The sequence below is a fragment of the Pleurodeles waltl genome, chromosome 1_2, assembly GCF_031143425.1.
Source record: "Pleurodeles waltl isolate 20211129_DDA chromosome 1_2, aPleWal1.hap1.20221129, whole genome shotgun sequence".
Lineage (NCBI taxonomy): Eukaryota > Metazoa > Chordata > Amphibia > Caudata > Salamandridae > Pleurodeles > Pleurodeles waltl.
Genome location: NC_090437.1, coordinates 25,980,948 through 26,003,909, shown reverse-complemented (window position 1 = coordinate 26,003,909; position 22,962 = coordinate 25,980,948).

Genomic DNA, 22,962 nt, shown 5'->3' with positions numbered 1-22,962 from the left:
AGGCTAGCTTGAATCTGGTGGCATAGACAGCACAGTACCCACATCTGGGAATACCCTTCCCACTTTGGGTGACAAACGCAAAAAGAACAGTTGATGGACAGAATGCAGAACAAATCACACATTCATCCCCAGTCACAGATCTGGGTTTAATCCATCATTTGTTTTGCTCCCCATGCCATTCCAGTCTTGACCCTGTTCCCTATGGCCAGAGCAGGTACTCACTGGACCAGAAACAAGAATCCTGGGACCAGTTTTGGGGTTTTACCCCTTTTTTGGCAGCCTAGATAAACCTGGTGGTATAGTGAGCATGGGACCCACGTCTGGGCATACCCTTCCCACTTGGGGGAAACAAACGCAAAAATAACAGTTGATGGACGGAATGCATAACAAATCAAACAGTCACCCCCAGTCACAGATTTGGGTTTACTCCATCAGTTTTTTTGCTCCCCATGCCATTCCAGATGGACTCAACCATATACAAATCAGTCTTGACCCTACTCCCTATGGGAACAGTCCAGCCCTAACTGCCAGACCAGGTCCTCCCCGGCACCTAGGAAAACATAGCATACCTGGACATTTCTGAAAACTAAACACCTGGGGTAATTCAGAATCGGGTGATTTGTGGGACTCTCACCAGGTCCTGCCACAGAGAAACCTTTGCAAACTGCAAATTTGGCAAAAAAACACTTTTTCCTCACATTTCAGTGATGGAAAGTTCTGGAATCTGAGGGGAGCCACAAATTTCCTTCCACCCAGCATTTCCCCAAATGTCCCGACACAAATGGTACCTCACTTGTGTGGGTAGGCCTAGTGCCCACAACAGGAAATGCCCCAAAACACAACATGGAGACATCACATTTTCCCAGCGAAAACTGACCTGTTTTTTGCAAGGTGCCTAGCTGTGGATTTTGGCTTCTAGCACAGCCGGCAGCTAAGAAAACCTAGTAAACCTGGACAATTCAGAAAACTAGACACCTAGAGGACTTCAGAATTGGGTGACTTTTGGGGCTCTCACCAGGATCTGTTACCCAGAATACTTTGGAAACCTCAAAACTTGGCAAAAAAAACACTTTTTCTCACATTTCGGTGACAGAAAGTTCTGGAGTCTGAGAGGAACCACAAATTTCCTTCCACCCAGCATTCCCCCAAGTCTCCAGATAAAAATGGTACCTTACTTTTGTGGGTAGGCATAGTGCCCGCATTAGGAAATGCCTCAAAACACAATATGGACACATCACATTTTAACATTGAAAACTGACCTGTTTTTTGCAAAGTGGCTAGCAGTGGATTTTGGCCTCTAGCTCAGCCAGCACCTAAGAAAACCTAGCAAACCTGGACATTTCTGAAAACTAGACACCTAGGGGATTTCAGAATGGGGTGACTTGTGGGGCTTTCACCAGGTTCTGTCACCCAGAATCGTTTGCAATCCCCGAAATTTGGTAAACAACAAAAACACTCTTTCCTCACATTTCGGTGATGGAAAGTTCCGGAATCTGAGGGGAGCCAGAAACTTCCTTCCAGGCAGCATTCCCACAGGTCTCTCAGTAAAAATGGTACCTCACTTGTGTAGGTAGGCCTCATGCCCGCGACAGGAAGTGCTCCAAAACACAACATGAACACCTTACATTTTCCAAAAGAAAACTGACCTGTTTTTTGCAATGTGCCTAGCTGTGGATTTTGGCCACTAGCTCAGCCGGCACCTAAGAAAACCTAGCAAACCTTGACGTTTCTGAAATTTAGACACCTAGTGGATTTCAGAATGGGGTGACCTGTGTGGCTTTCACCATGTACTGTTACCCAGAATCCTTTGCAAACCTCAAAATTTGGCTAAAAAACACTTTTTCCTCACATTTCAGTGATGAAAAGTTCTGGAATCTGAGAGGAGCCACAAACTTCGTTCCACCCAGTATTCCCCGAAGTCTCCCAATAAACATTATACCTCAGTTGTGTGGGTAGGCCTAGTGCCCACGACAGGAAATGCCCCACAGCACAACATGAACACATCACATTTTCCCAAAGAAAACTGATCTGTTTTTTTCAAAGTGACTAGCTGTGGATTTTGGCCTCTACTTCAGCCGGCCCCTAAGAAAACCTAGCAAACCTGGACATTTCTGAAAACTAGACACCTAGGGGATTTCAGAATGGGGTGACATGTGGGGCTCTCACCAGGTTCTGTTACCCAGAATCATTTGCATACCTCAAAATTTGGCAAAAAAAATACTTTTTCCTCACATTTTGGTGATGGAAAGTTCTGGAATCTGACAGGAACCACAAATTTCCTTTCACGCAGTGTTCCCACAGGACTCTCAATAGAAATGATACCTAACTTGTGTGGGTAGGCCTAGTGCCCCTGACAGGAAATGCCCCAAAACACAACATGGACACATCACATTTTCCCAAAGAAAAGTGATCTCTTTTTTTTTTAAAGGTGCCTAGCAGTAGATTTTGGCCTCTAGCTCAGCCAGCACCTAAGAAAACCTAGCAAACCTGGACATTTATGAAAACTAAACACCTACGGGAATTTAGAATGGGGTGACTTGTGGGGCTCTCACCAGGTTCTGTTACCCAGAATACTTTGCAAACCTCAAAATTTGGCCCAAAAAACACACTTTTTCCTCACATTTCGGTGATGGAAAGTCCTTGAATCTGAGGGGAGCCACAAACCTCATTCCACCCAGCGTTCAACCAGGTCTCTCAATAAAAATGGTACCTCACTTGTGTGGGTAGGCCTAGTGCCCGTGACAGGAAATGCCCCAGGACACAACATGGACACATCACATTTTCCAAAAGAAAACGTAACTGTTTTTTCCAAAGTGCCTAGCTGTGGATTTTGGCCTCTAGCTCAACCAGCACCTAAGAAAACATAGCAAACCTGGACATTTCTGAAAACTATACTCCTAGGGATATTCAGAATGGGGTGACTTGTGGGGTTCTCACCAGGTCCTGTTACCTAGAATCCTTTGCAAACCTCAACATTTGTAAAAAAAAAAAAAAACTTTTTCCTCACATTTCGGTGATTAGAAGTTCTGGAATCTGGTGGGAGCCACACATTTCCCTCCACCCAGCATTCACCCAAGTCTTCCAATAAAAAATCATACCTCACTTGTGTGGGTAGGCCTAGTGCCCGCGACAGAAAATGTCCCAAAACACAACATGAACACCTCACATTTCCCAAAGAAAACTGACCTGTTTTTTGCAAAGTGCCTAGCTGTGGATTGTGGCCACTGGCTCAGCCGGCACCTAAGAAAACCTTGCAAATCTTGACTTTTCTGAGAAGTAGACACCTAGGGGATTTCAGAATGGGGCGACCTGTGTGGCTCTCACCAGGTACTGTTACCCAGAATCCTTTGCAAACCTCAATATTTGGCAAAATAACACTTTTTCCTCACATTTCAGTGATGAAAATTTCTGGAATCTGAGAGGAGCCACAAATTTCCTTCCACCCAGTATTCCCCGAAGTCTCGAAATAAACATTGTGCCTTAGTTGTGTGGGTAGGCCTAGTGGCCACGACAGGAAATGCCCCAAAACACAACATGAACACATCACATTTTCCCAAAGAAAACTGACCTGTTTTTTGCAAAGTGACAAGCTGTAGATTTTGGCCTGTACCTCAGCCGGCCCCTAAGAAAACCTAGAAAACCTGGACATTTCTAAAAACTAGACACCTAGGAGATTTCAGAATTCGGTGACTTGTGGGGCTCTCATCAGGTTCTGTTACCCAGAATCATTTGCATACCTTAACATTTGGCAAAAAAATACTTTTTCCTCATATTTTGGTGATGGAAAGTTCGGGAATCTGACAGGAACCACACATTTCCTTTCACCCAGTGTTCCCACAGGTCTCTCAATAAAAATGGTACCTAACTTGTGTGGGTACGCCTAGTGCCCATGACAGGAAATGCCCCAAAACACAACATGGACACATCACATTTTCCCAAAGAAAAGTGATCTGTTTTTTGCAAGGTGCCTAGCAGTGGATTTTGGCCTCTAGCTCAGCCAGCACCTAAGAAAACCTAGCAAACCTGGACATTTCTGAAAACTAAACACCTACGGGAATTTAGAATGGGGTGACTTGTGGGGCTCTCACCAGGTTCTGTTACCCAGAACACTCTGCAAACCTCAAAATTTGGCCCAAAAAACACACTTTTTCCTCACTTTTCGGTAATGGAAAGTCCTTGAATCTGAGGGGAGCCACAAACCTCATTCCACCCAGCATTCACCCAGGTCTCTCAATAAAAATGGTACTTCACTTGTGTGGGTACACCTAGTGCCCACGACAGGAAATGCCCCAGGACACAACATGGACACATCACATTTTCCAAAAGAAAACTTACCTGTTTTTTCCAAAGTGCCTAGCTGTGGATTTTGTCCTTTAGCTCAGCGAGGACCTAAGAAAACATACCAAACCTGGACATTTCTGAAAATTAGACTCCAAGGGATATTCAGAATGGGGTGACTTGTGGGGTCTCACCATGTCCTGTTGGAAAATCTGCTTTTTTAAGCACATTTCGAGGTTTGGAGGGAGTATGGGTAAAAGAAAATGTTGGGGGATCCACGTAATCCACTCCTCCCTGGACTCCTTCGGGTGTCTAGGTTTCAGAAATGTCTGGGATTGGTAGGTTTCCCTAGATGACAGCCGCACCAGTTACCAAAAACGCAGGTGCCCGCCCCACCGCCCCCTGGAAAAACAGGTAATTTTGTAATAGATCATTTGTGATGTGTCCACGTCCTTCTGTGATGTTCTAAACACTAAAATTGTGAAAAGAAACTCAATTAGGTTATGTTAAAAAGACCCCTCACCCACCAACCAAGTTGGTGGCATGCTTCATCATCGGAGTCCCATCGGAGACACCTTGCATGTCACAGGTGTGCTTCGATACCTGATTACAGCGGAGCAGGTTTTTTCATTTTTACTTCTTGTTAGAAATGGGGTCTTTGGTTGACAGTCAGGTTACCCCCTGTTCAAACAAGGACCCCCACTCTAGTCAGGGTAAAAGAGAATCACCCTCAGCTAACCCCTGCTTACCCCCTTGGTAGCTTGGCAGAGCAGTAGGCTTAACTTCAGAGTGCTAGGTGTAAAGTATTTGTACCAACACACACAGTAACTTACTGAAAATACTACAAAATGACACAACACCAGTTTAGAAAAATAGGAAATATTTATCTAAACAAAACAAGACCAAAACGACAAAAATCCAACATACACAAGTCAAGTTATGAATTTTTAAAGATTAAACTCAAAAATAGCGCTTAGAAACAAAAATGCTTCGATGAGATGTTAACACGGCGTTGTGACGGAGTCGTTCCCAACAAGCCGACACCAGCGGCACCGGACACGGAGTCATGTAGACCCCCAAGTACAGTACCTTTGGTGAAGAGTGAAAACAAGCCGATGCGCGAAGTCGGGGATCGCGGCGTCTGTGCGAAACGTTGAATCCGTGCACTTCGAATGGCGTCGGTCACGACGTGGTGCGGCGACTTCCACGGAGTCGCGGACTTCAGCGGGGCTGCCGCGGTGTCGGGCCTACAAACAGCATCGCGTTCCAGCGAAGGTGACGGCGTCGGGTGCAGGCGGCGTCACCGGATTCAGCAGCGGCGTCGGTCCGAAGTCGTCCGAAGTCGATTTCCTTGGATTTCCACCAGCTTTCCTTTCAAGGGCCCAGGGACTGGATAGGGCACCACTTGTCAGAGCAGGAGTCTCTCCAGAGACTCCAGGTGCTGGCAGAGAGAAGTATTTGCTGTCCCTGAGACTTCAAACAACAGGAGGCAAGCTCCAGATCAAGCCCTTGGAGATTTCTTCACAAGATGGAAGGCACACAAAGTCCAGTCTTTGCCCTCTTACTCTGGCAGAAGCAGCTCTGCAGTAAAGCTCCACAAAGCACAGTCACAGGCAGGGCAGCCCTTCTTCCTCAGCTGTTCAGCTCTTCTCCAGGCAGAGGTTCCTCTTGGTTCCAGAAGTGTTTCTAAAGTCTGTAGATTTGGGTGCCCTTCTTATACCCATTTTAGTCTTTGAAGTCACCTTTCTTCAAAGGGGACTCACACCTACTTGTGAAATCCTGCCTTGCCCAGGCAAGGCCTCAGACACACACCAGGGGGTTGGAGTCTGCATTGTTAGAGGCAGACACAGTCCTTTCAGATGAGAGTGACCAGTCCACCCCTCCCTCCTAGCAGAGATGGCTAATTAGGAAATGCAGGCTACACTCCCCAGCTCCCTTTGTGTCACTGTCTAGTGTGAGGTGAAAAACATCCCAACTGTCAAACTGACCCAGACAGGGAATCCACAAACAAGGCAGAGTCACAGAATGGTTTAAGCAAGAAAATGCTCACTTTCTAAAAGTGTCATTTTCAAACACACAATCTCAAAACCAACTTTACTAAAAGATGTATTTTTAAATTGTGAGTTCAGGGACCCCAAACTCCACATGCCCATCTACTCTCTAGGGAAATCTACACTTTAATCATATTTAAAGGTAGCCCCCATATTATCCTATGAGAGAGACAGGCCTTGCAACAGTGAAAAACGAAATTGGCAGTATTTCACTGTCAGGACATTTAAACCATATTACTGTATGTCCTACCTTATCCATACACTGCACTCTGTCCTTGGGGATACCTAGGGTCTACCTTAGGGGTGCCTTACATGTAAGAAAAGGGAAGGTTTAGCCTGGCAAGTAGGTACACTTGCCAAGCCGAATTTACAGTGTAAAAATACACACACAGACACTGCAGTGGCAGGTCTGAGACATGATTACAGGGTTACTTGTGTGGGTGGCACAACCAGTGCTGCAGGCCCACTAGTAACATTTGATTTACAGGCCCTGGGTACCTCTGGTGCACTTTACTAGGGACTTAACAGTAAAACAAATATGCCAATCGTGGAGAACCAATTACATACACATTTTAAACAGGAGCACTTGCACTTTAGCACTGGTTAGCAGTGGTAAAGTGCCCAGAGTAATAAAAACAGCAAAATCTGAGTCCAGCACACATCAATAACCTGGGGAACAGAGGCAAAAAGTTAAGGGAGACCACGCCAAGGATGAAAAGTCTAACACCGCTCATACTGGTTGGATTTGGCAAGAGGGTGAGTAATGGTTCAGTAGATCAAATTTTAATGACAAGAGATTTCACAAAAATGAACTGCACTGTTAATAACTGAAAGACCAAAAAACTGAACCAATGACTCACAGCGCGTGAGTTGTAAGACCGCGACAGAGCACCAACCGCTTTAAAGTCGATTCACACACCTTTCATACAAGACATGCACAAGACCATTCACGCTGCCAGCCATGGGCCCAGCACATTACAACTCGCCTCAACAGACAGCACCATTCAAGGGCCCATCACTTTCATACGCCCACATGCCTGACACAGCAATCACACCAGCTGATGGGAGTGTGTGGACTGGCATTTGGCTAGCAGTGTGTTGCAGTGGCCAACAGCAAGTCACTACTTACACCGCCAGCCAAGCACCACTCCACGCACACCTCTAGCCAAGCGCCACTCCACCCACATTGCCAGCTAAGCGCCACTCCAGACACACTACCAGTCAAGCGCCCATCCATGCACACCATCATCACTTTTTTTAACACAACGAAGAAACCACTACCTAATTAGAAATAAGTACAAAACTACAAACACAAAATCTCTAACTAAATACATGACAGTAATGCCAACCGAGAAACTGAACATATGAAAATATAAAACAGGCAGTTTACACTCATGGTAGTTCCCAATAATTTTTTTGAGTGTGGTGACTCCTGAAACAGCCACCCACACACAGCCCAGGCTTTGAAGGACAATTGCGGCAGTACATCTGAGTCTCCTTCCGGATACCTCTTCGAGCACAGATTCTACATCTCTTAGCAGGAAAGTCTTTTTTGGCCGTGGAAGTAATGAGCTCAGCAAAATGGTGATCTTTCAATCTAGCCACATCCTCCACCACTGTTTCTCTAGGAACTCTTGCCTGTTCCAGCACAACAAGGCTCGCTATGACAGACTCCTGAAATTTCACAAATTTCATCCTTGACTCTGGAGAACTATTCTTGAACACAAGAAAAGCATTAAAAGTTGCCCAATGGAACAGGAGAACCGCTAATTTCTTTTACCAAATGCAAGCCTTACGACCAGCAGTGTATGGTGCAACCTCTAATCTACTCTATCACCACCACCCATGTGCTCATTGTAGTCCAAAATGCACACAGGTTTGCACACTTCAGCAACCTGACCCCAAACAGTCACCGGGGAAGTACTCTCATCATGGATGGTAGTTACGATGTAGACATTCCTCCTGTCTGCAAATTTCAGAGCTAGCAGCTCATCATTCCACAAGGCACTGCACTGTCCCCTGTCAAGTTTTTACAGACAAGCTCCCTTGGATATCCTTCTGGTTAGAACGGATTTGTGCCACAAGCAAGCGTCCACTCTGAACAATTCTTTGAACAACTGCACTCCAGTGTAGACGTTATCTACGTACAAAGGTGAACTTTGTTAAACAGTTGTCTACCAAGTTCCCACTCAATTTTCTTTCTAACTCCAAAAGTGGGTGGACAACCAGGCGGGTCAATACTGGAATCCCTACCAGTGTAGACCTGGAAATTATAAACATATCCTGTACTACTTTCAGACAGCGTATACAATTGAATTCCATACCGTGCCCTCTTGCTAGGAATGTACTGCCTAAAAACCAAACGACCCTTGAACAGGACCAAAGACTCATCCACAGCTATTTCTTTGCCTGGAGCATAGACCTCTGAAAACCGATCTACAAAATGATCAAGGACAGGTCTAATCTTAAAAAGACGATCAGAATCAGGGTAATCTTGTTGCAAAGCTAAAGCATTATCAACAAAATGCACCATCCGAAGAAGCTCATTTCTGCTGCGACTCATGGTGGCAGGAAATATAGCAGTTGCCATCAAGGGACTAGTAGACCAATATGAAGACAGTGATGGCTTCCTTATCAGCCCCATCAAAAAAGTTAAACCCAAGAACTTTTATAACTCTTCCAGATTTGTGTGAATACACCTGCTAGCTCTAGAGTGTGGCCTAAGTCTGGCAGCGCTGTCCCTCAAATACTGCTCCACATACCAATTAGTCTGCTCAACAATCTCTTCCAAAGATACATCGTCCATAAACAACTCAAAGAAATTGACAAGCACATTTTTTTCTGTATCCACTCTACACCCTGGGAGACCAGTAAAGGCAGGCAACTCTGGCTGCTCCATGTTTGGGGGAACCAAGAGGTCACGTCTTCCAATGGGAAGCCTTTTACTCTCTGGCTGGTGCACCACTGGCACATTAGTGTCCTCCTCTAAAACAGGCATTTCATCAGCACAGAGAGTAGCTTCATCATCAGACAATTCCTCTCTGACAGAAAATTCACTTCCAGAATCTTGCACTTCCTCCTCTGCCTCAGATGCAGTCAGTCTCATAATTATAGTCAGAAGACGACTCAAAAAGCATACCATCAACCTGCTGAGCAGTCATCCTACGGCTAGCCATGATCCTTCCTACAAAAAGTAACTGGACAAATGCACCACCAACAACCATCACTGTGTAAGATAAGTCATGGCTTTATCACTATGAGTTATAAACTGAAAAACTATAGCACTCACTTGCCTGAAAAACTCTGCACCGCCACAGCAATCACCAATAATATCCCACTAAAAAGAAAATGACGCACAAGACAACGCCAGTATCATTGTTCACTAATCTAAGGACAATGTCACAGAATCTTGCATTTAGTACACCACTAACAAAATGTCATTCATGCATGGCAACAATAATAACGTAGAGTAAATAGGTTTTTCTTACTTAAAACATGCAACTACGCAAACTGCTGGTCAACCACTGCCAAAACCACAAGGAGTCACAGCAAAAGAAGCAAAAGCTTTGAACTAGAACAAAAAGGATACATGAAACATTATAATCACAAATGCAAATTCTTTGCTAGTCAACAAACACCCCACTACCAAACATTTGGAAATTTCCCTGGTGCTTTAGTGGCTTCTGCCCCCCTTGGGGGTTAATGGGCCTAAAAAAATAGGGGCCAGCCCCCACACAAAAAAAAAAACAAGTAAACAATCCCTGGTGTAATTGTGGTGTCTGCCCCTTTTGAGGGCAGATCGGCTTAAATATAATAGGCTCATCTTCCCCCAAGGGGGGCAGAAATGGCGTAAAATATATTGCCCCAAAGAGAAATGACCCTTGCCCAAGGGGCCACTCCTCCGTACTGAAATTGACTAAAACCAAACAATCCCTGGTGCCATAGTGGCTTATGCTCCCCTTGGGGGCAGATGGGCCTAAAAAAAATGGGCTGATCTGCCCCCAAGCGGGCAGAAATTGCCTACAGTGCTGTGCCCCCTTTGGGGGGGTGACCCTAACCCAATGGGTTGCCCCCCACACACAAAAAAGTAATCCCTAGTGTCATTGTGGTTTCTGCCCCTCTTTAGGGGCAGATCGCTCTAAAGATAATAAAATAAAGGTAGAAATGGTGTAAATATTAATGTCCTTCCTTGGGGAGCGACCCTTGCCAAAGGGGCCACCCCCACACAAAAAACACACACACACACACACATAAGATCCCTGGCACAAAGTGGTTTCTGCTCCCCTTTTGGGGCAGATGGGCCCATAAAAAATAGGCGATCTGTCCCGAAGGGGGGCAGAACTGACCAACAGTGCTTTGCCCCCTTAGGATGGTGACCCTTGCCCAAAGGGCCGCCACCACACAAAACAACACACACAAAGCAATCCCTGGCTTAAAGTGGCTTCTGCCCCCTTGGGGACAGATGGGCCTACAAACAAATAGGCCAATATGCCCACAAGGGAGGCAGAAATGGCATAAAATATATTGCCCTCTTTGTGGGCCAACCCTTGCCCAAGGGGCCACCCCCCACACAAAACATACACACACACAATATCCCTGATGCTAAGAGGCTTCTGCCCCCCTTGGGGGCAGATGAGCTTAAAAAAATAGGCCGATCTGCCCCCAAGGGGAGCAGAACTGCCCAACAGTGCTTTGCCCCCTTTGGGGGGGCGACCCTTGCCCAAGGGGCCGCCTCACCACACAAAAAAAACGCACACAAAAACTATCCCTCCCTTACAGTGCTTCTGTCCCCCTTGGGGGCAGATCGGATTAAAAATAAGAGGCCGATCTGCCCCCAAGCAGGGCAGAATCGGCCATAATCAGTATGCCCCTCCACGGGGAGAGACCATTGCCTAAGGTGCTGCTCCCCGTCACATAAAATCACTTAAAAGACACCATAAATAAAAATCCCTGGTGTCTAGCGAGCATTCCTGCTGCCCGATCACATCGGATCAGGCAGCAGAAATGCTGAAAGAGACATCAAGGGAAAATAAAACTCTTTCCTTTCCCCCAATGTCTCTTTCTTTCCAACCCCGCCTGGCTGCAGGAGAAACTCACCTCTTTCTCCTGAGACGTGCTGGAAGCAAATGGCTTATAGTGCGTCCGGCACCCTCTGATAATGTCAGCACACAATTGTTCGCTGAGGTCATTAAATGGGGGGTCGAGATGGAAGGGGAAGTGATTCCCCTTCCATCCCTGCACTTGGGGGGGCATGGGGCAGACCCTCTGGGGGAGCGCTAGCACATCCCTCAAGAGACGGTCCCTGGACGTAATGGTTACGTCCGTGGCGCCTTAGCGCCACACCCCCGGACCTAACCATTACATCCTTGGCGACCAAGAGATTAAGAGTCAGGGTCTCTGGTGGTGGATTAAAGTGGCATCAAGTGGAATCAAGATCTCACATCTTTGAAATTCAGCACTGACACTTATTCTTTTACAAAGTGAGCACTGAAGTTCCACATCAGAGTATCGTGTCTGGTACCTTCCTGCTAAAGAGTCATAAGAACAGTGCAGACAGGTGCTACACATACACTTTTCTGCTGGAGAAGTTGTTTCCATGAGCACTGTTAGGTGTCCGAGCAATGTAATCACCTTCATGCAGTTCTCATTGCTTTGATTGCATTGTCCAGCCCCTCACAATGCACTTAACAGCGACTGTACAGGACTTTGGGCTGTTTTTTTTGTCTGCCTGCGGAGCAATCCTAATTCTGCTTCACAGGAAAATAATGGCAAATTTCGCTTGTCCTGAAATTTGCCTGAAAATTTCCAGGCCTTTCCCTTTTTGAAGCAAAAACGTACAAGACCAATGAATTACACACATAAGTATGTGCTGTGCAAGTTATGGTTGTTTAAGAGCAGTTTAATAATCAGGCGTTTGAACCTTCCACATTTTTGTGAGCCTGCAAATGGAAAATAAACTGGCAAATTGAAAAATACTTCTTAAAAACAGATCTGTAATGTTTATGTTGAGCTAACCCCCCTTTCCATCCAGTAAATCATTGGGTTTCAGTTTTCCTTTTGCATTTGGCATTAGAAAACTTATAATCGGGGTCACTGGAATTGAGGGTAATACAGGAACGAACAATGGAGGGCCGCGAGGACAGCGGACGCAGTCTAGTCTCCCCACAGGAGTCTTCAGCAGGGAAATGAGGACAGGAGGGCTGGGATTGGTGGGGAGGTACGTGAGGGAGGGATAAAAGGGTGGAAATATATAAGGGGATTAGGGGAGAGAATGGCCTCTTCCGTGCCTGCCAATCATGCGGCCAGAGGTTTGGCTTTAGTAAGTTAGGCAGGCTTTTTAAGTTTCGACGCAGAGCCTGTGAGGGCCGCGCTTTGCATTCTTAGCGAAGCCGGCCAGGCTGACCTTCTCAGGCCTGGTGTCCTTGACCAGGCCTGGGTCGGCATGGTGCACCGTACGTGCATCACGGCAAGTGGCGTGGCGGCAGCGGTTGCCACGTGCCACTCGCTTGAAAGGCAAATAGAAGGAAGTCAGTGGGAGGGAGGGAGCGCAGTACATCCACACCCCCGAAATAAAAAACGGGCCCACATGCAGGGCTCAATGCTGTTAATGAGGCGGGAGAGGTGGGGGCGTGGCCCAGAAGTGAGCAGCATGATTGGGGTCCTGTGGAGACCAGTGATAATGTGGAGGGGTGAGGCAGGTGATGCAGGAGCCAGTTGGGGAGACAGGCACCAGTAGGGAGGCCTATCTGCCTCTGGACCTTTCTGCAGGCAGTAAGACACATAGGGGGTCATTCTGACCTCGGCGGTAAAAGGCTCTTACCGCCGGTCAGAAGATCGCCATTCTACCGCCGCGGCCGCGGTAAACCGCCACGGTCATTCTGACCCACAACTGCCAAGCCGCCAAAAACCCGACATCCACGGAAGGCCGCCTCATCAGCGGTCAGCGATAAACTGGAGATGACCAAACCTCCACGGTCACGCCAACACAAACACGCCCATGCCATTACGACCCACGAATCCACGCGGCGGTCTTACAGCCGCGGTATTCCATTGGCGGTACACACCGCCGCGGTCAAAATACACACCCAGCTCCAAAACACAGCCACATTGGACAATTTGAAATACACACACCTGATACACATACAAACACCACTCCCACACATCCAATCAACTATAAAACACACACCCACATCACCCACAAACCCCCACTACTAGAAATTGGAAGAGAAGGCGAGAGAGAGAGAGAGAGAGAGAGAGAGAGAGAGAGAGAGAGAGAGAGAGAGCACAGCTATCGAAAACCCCAACACACACAGGAACACAACATCATCACCCACACTACATCCACGCACAAAACACCACACACCACCACACACACCACACTCATCACCACAAACACCACCCCACACCACCCCATGGCACCCCAAAGACACCCCAGGTTCTCGGACCAAGAACTCAGGGTCATGGTGGAGGAAATAATCAGGGTAGAGCCCCAGCTATTTGGCACACAGGTGCAGCACACCACAATAGCCAGGAAGGCGGAGCTATGGCAAAGGATCGTCGACAGGGTCAACGCTGTGGGACAGCATCCCAGAAACCGGGAAGACATCCGAAAGCGCTGGAACGACCTACGGGGGAAGGTGCGGTCGATGGTGTCAAGACACAACATCGCTGTGCAGAAGACTGGCGGCGGACCCCCACCCACTCCACCTGAATTCACAGCATGGGAGCAAGAGGTCTTGAACATCGTGCATCCTGCGGGCCTCGCTGGAGTAGGCGGAGGAATGGACTCTGGTAAGTCTAATCTCAACTACCTTACCCCCCCCAACCACCAGCATGCCAACCCACACCCCCACCCTCACCCCCAACCCCCAGCACACATCCTCCCTGCCAATGTCTCACCAGCACAACCCACCCAAACCAACACCAACCCCTGAATGCCAACACAAACCATGGACACCCATCACCTAAGCATGACCACTGCACATATCCACCCCCCCCCACAAACCACCCTCACAACTCCTCCCACAAGGGAATGCCAGCACTGGGGGACAAGGGCACCCACAAATCGCATGCCATGGCACACACAGAAGCAATAACCATACTCTTTTAACCCTGCAGGGCCCGAACGACAACACACCGGCCAGGAGGGTCCAGATTTGTCCATCCCGCCCCCAGAACAGGCCCCCAGTGATGACAGCAGCTCTGTCGACCTAGAACCTGATGACCAGCCCGGACCATCGGGGACCTCTGGACAGTCGGTTCCCCACACACAGACACAGGCCACAGCAGACCCAACCCCCTCTGGGAATACCAGGACAGCTCCCACCCAGCGGGCCCATGCCACTGTCTCCAGGACGCCTCAATCAGCGGTGTGTCCGCCACTACAGGGCACCCAGGCTGACCCACCACCCCAACAACAACAGGGACCTGGGGGCAGTGGTAGTGGGCACACCGTCCAGGGGACAGAGGCCCGGGGAAACAGGGCAACTGGGAGGGCTGCAGTGCGAGAGGGGGTGGACCGGCCTAGGGAACCGACTCTCCAAGAGGCCCTCACCACCATCATGGGAGCATACCACCACTCCCAGGAGACGATGGCGATGGTACTGGCCAGGTTCCAGGAGATCCAGGCACAGCAGGAGGAATGGTACATGGGGTTCAGAGACGAACTCAGGAACATAGGTACCGCAATGGGGACCATCGTCCTGGCCCTCAACCAGATAGTCACCACATTGCGGGACCATGTGGCAACCCAAAGGGCCCCTGTCACTAGCCCGGACCACGAACAGCCTACCACCTCCGCCGGCGCTAGTGGACAGGAGGCCCCCACACAACGACAGGCCACCAGAACCCCACCTCCTGCTGAAGATCAACCACCCCGCAAGCGGAACCTGAGATCTCACAAGAAGACAGAGTAGGATGCCAAGACCCCCGCCAGCAAACAACACCCCCTGATGTCATCCCACTGTCCCACATTGTCACTCTGTCCAACCTTGAACTGCCCCTGCTCCATCCTTCCACAGGCATGTGGACAATGCACCTGTGCGACTGAGAACTGGACTCTGCCATGGACATTCCTCCACCCCCACCCATCACCGTTTTACTATCATGGACCCATATGCAGCACTTAAAATAAATCACCAATTGCACTTCAAAAATCAGGAGTCTGCTTGTATTCTTTACAAATGTTTTACACATTACGGTGCAATAATGTTCAGTCACAATGTGATTACAACATACCAATGATTTAAAGCATTAGTCCATGGGCAAACAAAGCAGCAGTCACGCTGTGGGTCATACAGCTCTGAAAAGGGAAGGGAAAGTCAAAAATCAGTTAAAAGGAACTGGGGGGAAACACAGAAAGTAGAGATGCAGGAGGGCAGAAGTAAATGTAAAAAGGCGTGGGTGATTCTTACCTGTGTGCTACTGAAAATACTGTTGAATAACTGTGTCCCTGTTGTCCGTGTCGTCCCCGTCGTCTTCCTCCTCTTCACTCTCCACAGGCTCCACAGCTGCTACAACACCACCATCTGGACCATCCTCCTGCAGGAAAGGCACCTGGCGTCGCAATGCAAGATTGTGAAGCATACAGCAGGCCACGATGATATGACACACCTTCTTTGGTGAGTACATTAGGGATCCACCTGTCATATGCAGGCACCTAAACCTGGCCTTCAGGACCCCGAAGGTCCTTTCTATAATCCTCCTAGTTCGCCCATGTGCCTCATTGTAGCGTTCCTCTGCCCTGGTCTGGGGATTCCTCACTGGGGTCAATAGCCAAGGCAGGTTGGGGTAACCAGAGTCCCCTATCAGCCACACACGGTGTCTCTGTAGCTGTTCCATCACATAAGGGATGCTGCTATTTCGCATGACATACGCGTCATGCACTGATCCAGGGAACTTGGCATTTACATGGGAGATGTACTGGCCAGCCAAACAGACCACCTGGACATTCATCGAATGGTAACTTTTTCGATTTCTGTACACCTGCTCATCGTCTTTTGGGGGTACTAAAGCCACATGGGTCCCATCAATGGCACCAATGATGTTGGGGATATGTCCAAGGGCATAGAAATCACCCTTCACAGTGGCCAAATCACCCTCCTCAGGGAAAACAATGTATCTCCGCATGTATTTCATCAGGGCAGACAACACTCTGGACTAAACCTTAGAAAACATAGGCTGAGACATCCCTGATGACATGGCCACTGTTGTCTGAAAAGACCCACTTGCCAAAAAATGGAGCACTGACAACCTGCACCAGAGGGGGAATCCCTGTGGGTTGGCGGATGGGGGACATCAGGTCAGGCTCCAGCTGGGCACACAGTTCATGTATAGTGGCTCGGTCAAGTCGGTATCGAAGTATAATATGTCGTTCTTCCATTGTCGACAGGTCCACCAGCGGTCGGTACACGGGAGGATTCATCCTTCTCCTCGCAAGTCCCAGCGGACGGTGCCTAGGAAGGACAACATGGAGCACAGAGTCAAGCAACCCACAGGTACGTTCACCCAGCTTGCACAGTACACGAATCGCTATGCATTGAAAGGCTTGTATGAGTGGCAATGCAAGGCCTAGGCCTGTGTGACGCAGTAGAAATTAAGCCATGTGGGCCCTTGTAATGGCGGCTGCCTGACCTGAGAGGTGTGACAGTGGGATATGAGGTCAACGCGCTGGCGTGGCACACCGTGGCGATAGGCGGTCGAAGACCGCAGTGCGAAGGCGCATTGGTTAACATTGAACCCTATGGGTCTCAGGAGCCAATGACGATGTGCACCGGCGGTCGCGGTACGCACTGCGGCGGTACGCACCGCCGCGGGCGTGAACGCCATTTTCTATCTGCTTAATCACTCGAGACCTGACCATCCACAGGAGAGGACCTATACTGCAAGTGCTGCTGTGACCTCGGTCTGGAAGAGACAATGGCTGCTGCGACTGGGGAAAGGGCCCCTGCCTTCACTTCAGAAGAGTTGGAGAAACTTGTGGATGGGGTCCTGCCCCAGTATGCGCTACTCTACGGTCCTCCAGACCAACAGGTAAGTACACTGGGTGCACGTTGAATGGGCCATGCCGGGGTTGTGTATGGTGGATGTAAGATGGTGGGGTGGGGTGGGGAGCGAATGAGGAGTGCAAGGCACGACAGATGAGAGCATGTGCCACATGGCAGGGTTGGAGAGGGGGCGGCAATCACATCTAACATGCAGAAAATTGATGAAAATTCCTTTTCCACCCTGTACATGTCAAATAGGTCAGCGCCCATCAGAAAGTCGACATTTGGCGTGCCATCGCCAAGAAAGTCCGGGCCCTGGGGGTCTACAACAGACGGGACACCCACTGCCGAAAGAGGTGGGAGGACATCCGCCGCCGGACCAGGAAGACCGCCGAGTCACTGCTGGGGATGGCCTCCCAACGTAGGAGGGGTGCCAGGCGTACCTTGACCCCCCTGATGTCCCGGATCCTGGCGGTGGCCTACCCCGATTTGGATGGGCGCGTGAGGACATCACAGCAGATACAAGGGGGTGAGTACCAGCACATTCTGCTATTTTTACACGCAGTGGAGGCGTCTGGGTGGGGGAGGAGGTCTGTGGGTGACATTAGGCCAGGGCGCTTTCTGTAGTGTAGTCCGCTCCTTTAGGCATGGCCCTGTGCCCCCGCCCCCCACCTCTGTAGGGTGCCAAGTACAGCAATCCATGGTCCAGCATCACCCATGTGCGCATTTGTTGTCCATAGACCTGTTGGCCTAGTCACAAGTACTGAGTAGTGTACCCCGATTGCGCAGCGTAGTGCATGAGGCTCCTGTGTCTGTCCTCTCCGCCAACGGTGTTGACAATGCATGCACTCAACCTGTTTTTATTTCTCCCCCCACCCTTTTTCTTTATCTTCTTGTGCATGTGTGCATTAGCATCATCAGGCGGAGGAGAATTGGCATCGGAGCACGAGGGAGCTGCAACTCACAAGGCCCCGGTGGGCCATGGTACAGACACCGAGGTCACCAGTGATGCGGAGGGCGAGGGGAGCACCACAACGGGGACCCGTGGTGACACCAGCGACACCGACGCGTCCTCGGAAGGGAGCTCCCTAGCGGTGGCGGCAACATCCGTGCCCCCCGCCTCAACAGGTACAGCCGCCACCCAGCGCACCAGCTCCGCCCTCCCAGCAGCCCCTCAGCCTTTGCTCCGTGCCCGCTCGCCCAAGAAGGCGGGCATCTCCTTCGCCCCAGGCACCTCAGGCCCTGCCCCTGTTACCCCTGCTGCCCTCAGTGAGGAGGTCATTGACCTCCTACAGACCATCATTGTTGGGCAGTCTACCCTTTTGAATGCCATCCAGGGGGTAGAGAGGGAGGTGCATCGGAGCAATGCATACCTGGAGGGCATTCATTCGGGTCAGGCTGCCCATCAACGATCGTTCAATGCTCTGGCCTCAGCACTGACGGCAGCCATTGTCCCTGTTTCCAGCCTCCCTCTTCAAACTGCCTCCACCCTGTCTCTGTCTCCTGTTCCTCAGCCTATCCCATCCACACCATCAGACCAGCCTGCACACACCTCAACACCCAAGGGCAGCTCATCCAGACATAAGCACCACAGATCACACAAGCATTCACCCAAGCTACACCCAGATGCAGACATGGCAACAGTCACTACCACCTCTGTGTCCCCCTCCTCCTCGTCTCCCTCCTCCCTTCCTGTGACGTCTCCACTCACACCTGCATGCACACCACCATCAGCCAGTACTTCCATCACCAGCACACCCTCCAGTACAGTCCGCACACGTGCAGTCACCACCCCCACTGCCATTTACACGTCCCCTGTGTCCTCTCCCACTGTGTCTGTCACCCCCTCTTCCAAGACACACAAACGCAGGCAGCCACCCACCCAACAGTCAACCACCTCACCACAGCCTACGTCACAAGCTCATGCACCCAAAGACAGCACACCTGACTCTCCTACAACCACATCCTCTTCCTCCACTCCCATACACACTACACCTACCCTTTACATTGGTCCTAAAAAACTTTACCTCTCAAAACTTAACCTCTTTGCCCCACCTGACCCACCCCCTCCATCTGCTAAGAGTCCCAAGAGCACCTCAGCCACCACCAGCCCTGCTTCAAGTGTCACCATTGTGCACGGGTTTTGGAGTCCACCCTTTCCCAGCACTGATACGTCGGCCAGCAGCAAGGGGACAGCAGGCCCCCCCCCTGGAAAGAGGACGCGTAAACTCAAGGGCCGCCGCCAGAGGACTGACACGGCTGCCCCCAAGGAGCAAAGTCCTGGTCCGTCACCTGCCACAACATCCAGGGGAGGCAAGGGCCAGAGAGCCTCATCGAAGGAGGGCAAGGGCAGCAGGGCGGAGAAGTCAGCCAGCAGGGGCGCGGACCAGGAGGGCCCCACAAGCCCCATCCCGGGTGTGAGTGAGGACACCCACGGGCCCAGGACTCCGTCACAGAAGGGTCCAGCAACTGCACGGTCGGAGGGCGACTAAGCAGGGAGTCCTGGCCAGGTCTGGCTCCCTTGAAAGACAGGAGAAGCACCGATGAAGAGGGCCCCGCCAAGACAGGCACCGCTGAAGAGGGCCCCGCCTAGACAGCCACCGCTGAAGAGGGCCCCGCCAAGACAGGCACCGCTGAAGAGGGCCCCGCCAAGACAGGCACCGCTGAAGAGGGCCCCGCCAAGACAGGCACCGCTGAAGAGGGCCCCGCCAAGACAGGCACCACTGAAGAGGGCCCCGCCAAGACAGGCACCACTGAAGAGGGCCCTGCCTAGACAGGCACCACTGAAGAGGGCCCCGCCAAGACAGGCACCGCTGAAGAGGGCCCCGCCAAGACAGGCACCGCTGAAGAGGGCCCCGCCAAGACAGACACCGCTGAAGAGGGCCCCGCCAAGACAGGCACTGCTGAAGAGGGCCCCGCCAAGACAGGCACCGCTGAAGAGGGCCCCGCCAAGACAGGCACCGCTGAAGAGGGCCCGCCTAGACAGCCACCGCTGAAGAGGGCCCCGCCAAGACAGGCACCGCTGAAGAGGGCCCCGCCAAGACAGGCACCGCTCCGCTGGGCCCTTCCTGTCAAGCACCACTCCGCTGGGCCCTTCCTGTCAAGCACTGCTCCGCTGGGCCCTTCCTGTCAAGCACCGCTCCGCTGGGCCCTTCCTGTCATGCACCGCTCCGCTGGGCCCTTCCTGTCATGCACCGCTCCGCTGGGCCCCGCCGTCTTAGGCACCGCTCCGCTGGGCCCTTCCTGTCATGCACCGCCCCGCTGGGCCCCGCCCTCTCAAGCACCGCTCCGCTGGGCCCTTCCTGTCAAGCACCGCTGCGCTGGGCCCTTCCTGTTAAGCACCGCTCCGCTGGGCCCCGCCGTCTCAAGCACCGCTCCGCTGGGCCCTTCCTGTCAAGCACCGCTCCGCTGGGCCCTTCCTGTCAAGCACCGCTCCGCTGGGCCCTTCCTGTCATGCACCGCTCCGCTGGGCCCCGCCGTCTCAGGCACCGCTCCGCTGGGCCCTTCCTGTCATGCACCGCTCCGCTGGGCCCCGCCGTCTCAAACACCGCTCCGCTGGGCCCTTCCTGTCAAGCACCGCTCCGCTGGGCCCTTCCTGTCAAGCACCGCTCCGCTGGGCCCTTCATGTCATGCACCGCTGGCCCATTGACAGTGCCGGTTCTGTGTCGAGCTGGTGTTCACGCTGCACTCGGGGCACCCTGCCTCCTCCATTACCTGTGGAGTCTCTAATCCACCTGATGGCCTGTGTCTCTGCACTTCCCAGGATGGCACAGTGGGCAGGCCACCCACTGTAGAGACTTCTGAGACTGTGGCTTTGCACTCCCCAGGATGGCACAGTGGGCAGACCACCCACTGTAGAGACTTCTGAGACTGTGGCTTTGTACTCCCCAGGATGGCACAGTGGGCATGGTGGACCCTTCATGGATCTGGTGTCGTGGACTCAAGTGGCTGAGGTGCTCCCCCTTCCCTTCCCCCTGAGGTGCCTGTAGTTTTGTCATCTGATGCCCCAGCAGTGTTCTCTCCAACGGACTCAGGTCTCCTGTGTGGGCTTTGCCCATGTGTTGATACACTTTGGCACAAGGACAGTGGAAATTTAAGTGACTGTGCAGGACTTATTGCCTATGTTTCTAGATTTCGCATTGTTCATTCTTTATTTTTTATATTTCATATTGCTAATTTACCATGACTTCAATTAACCTATTTTATACATAAATTATAAGTCTCAATTTTATTATGTCTTTGCATTTTTCCGGGGGGTTTGGGGGGTGTCACTGTGACTTGTTGCTCTGCATTGGTGTGGAGATAGTTGGGGGGGGTGTCGCATATGTGTGTGCCCGTAACCTTTCCTCCTCCCCCCTCCCCTGTGTCGTAGGCGCAGTACTCACCGTTGTCGTCTGCGCCGGCGTTCGTACTCGTGGTAGATGAGCAGGTAGACAATAGCTGGTAGGATGTTTAATTCGGGTTCCATGCTGTCCTCCTTCCTCATGGAGTGTGTATAGGTGAGCGTTTTCCCGTTCGTAGTCTGTTTCCGCCGTGTTTTTATCGGCGGGGCTCCCGCCCCGGAAAAGGTGGCGGATTAGTGAATTGTGATAGGGTGGGCGGTACATTGTCTGCCGCCTGGCTGTTGGCGGTGACCGCCGCGCTGTTTGTTTGTGCCGCCGTGGCGGTCGGAGTGTTAAAGCGGCGGCCTGTGTTGGCGGTTCCCGCCAGGGTCAGAATTCCCTTTTTTTGACCGCCAGCCTGTTGGCGGGTTGGCAGCCGCTTTAACACTGACCGCCAGGGTCAGAATGACCCCCATAGTGAGGGGGGATAGGGCCATTGGGCAGAAGAAGGGAAAAGGGCCAGGCAGTGCCTGGGGTCAAGTCAGCATAAGCCAAAGACTGGGGGCAACAAAGAGGTTGGTAGGGACCTGGAATGTCAGAGACAGGTAGCTGGGGGCAGAGCAGGCCACATAGGAAGGGACCACTTGGGCAGTAATTTAGGACAGGCAAAGGCCACAGATTGGTCTAGTATGGATATTGAGGCCAGGATCCAGGAGCAAAGGAGAGCGGTAGCGGAAACAGAAGAGAGTGGGTCCAGCTCTGCAGAGAGAGGGAGGAGTCCTTGGGTAGGGAGAGGCAAATGAAAAGGAAGTCAGGCAGTGAAGGTTTGGGGGGGCACGGAGGACACCGGGGCAGGACAAGGTAGCTGGGTACGGGTTCCTAACAAGGAGAGAGGTAGGAGTCAAGAGGCTGGTGAGGCTGGGGTGTCCGGCAGCGCATAGGGCACGACTGGCGCGGACGGCCAGGAGAGGTGGGGAGAGCCAAAGTCAGAGGTGGAGGCTGGCAGAAAGACGGTGGTGCCAACGGGGCGCCACATGGCTCCAGGACATTGGTCTAAAGCACAGGGGGGTCTTCGGCAGTCTACTCTACAGCACAGGAACGTGACAGTCGCAAGTATGGCATACGCCCTGGGGGACAGGCCCCGGAAGAGTGGCGTGCTGTAATGCATGCTGGGGGTGATGATGTCAGGTGTGAGATGGAAGATGATGAGGTGGAGCTTGACTATGACAATGAGTTGGACGAGTAGGAAGATGGGGAGATTTGTGATAGTGAGGGGAAAGGGTAGAAGGGGATGGGGAAAGGATGCAAGAGCGGCACAACCCCCTC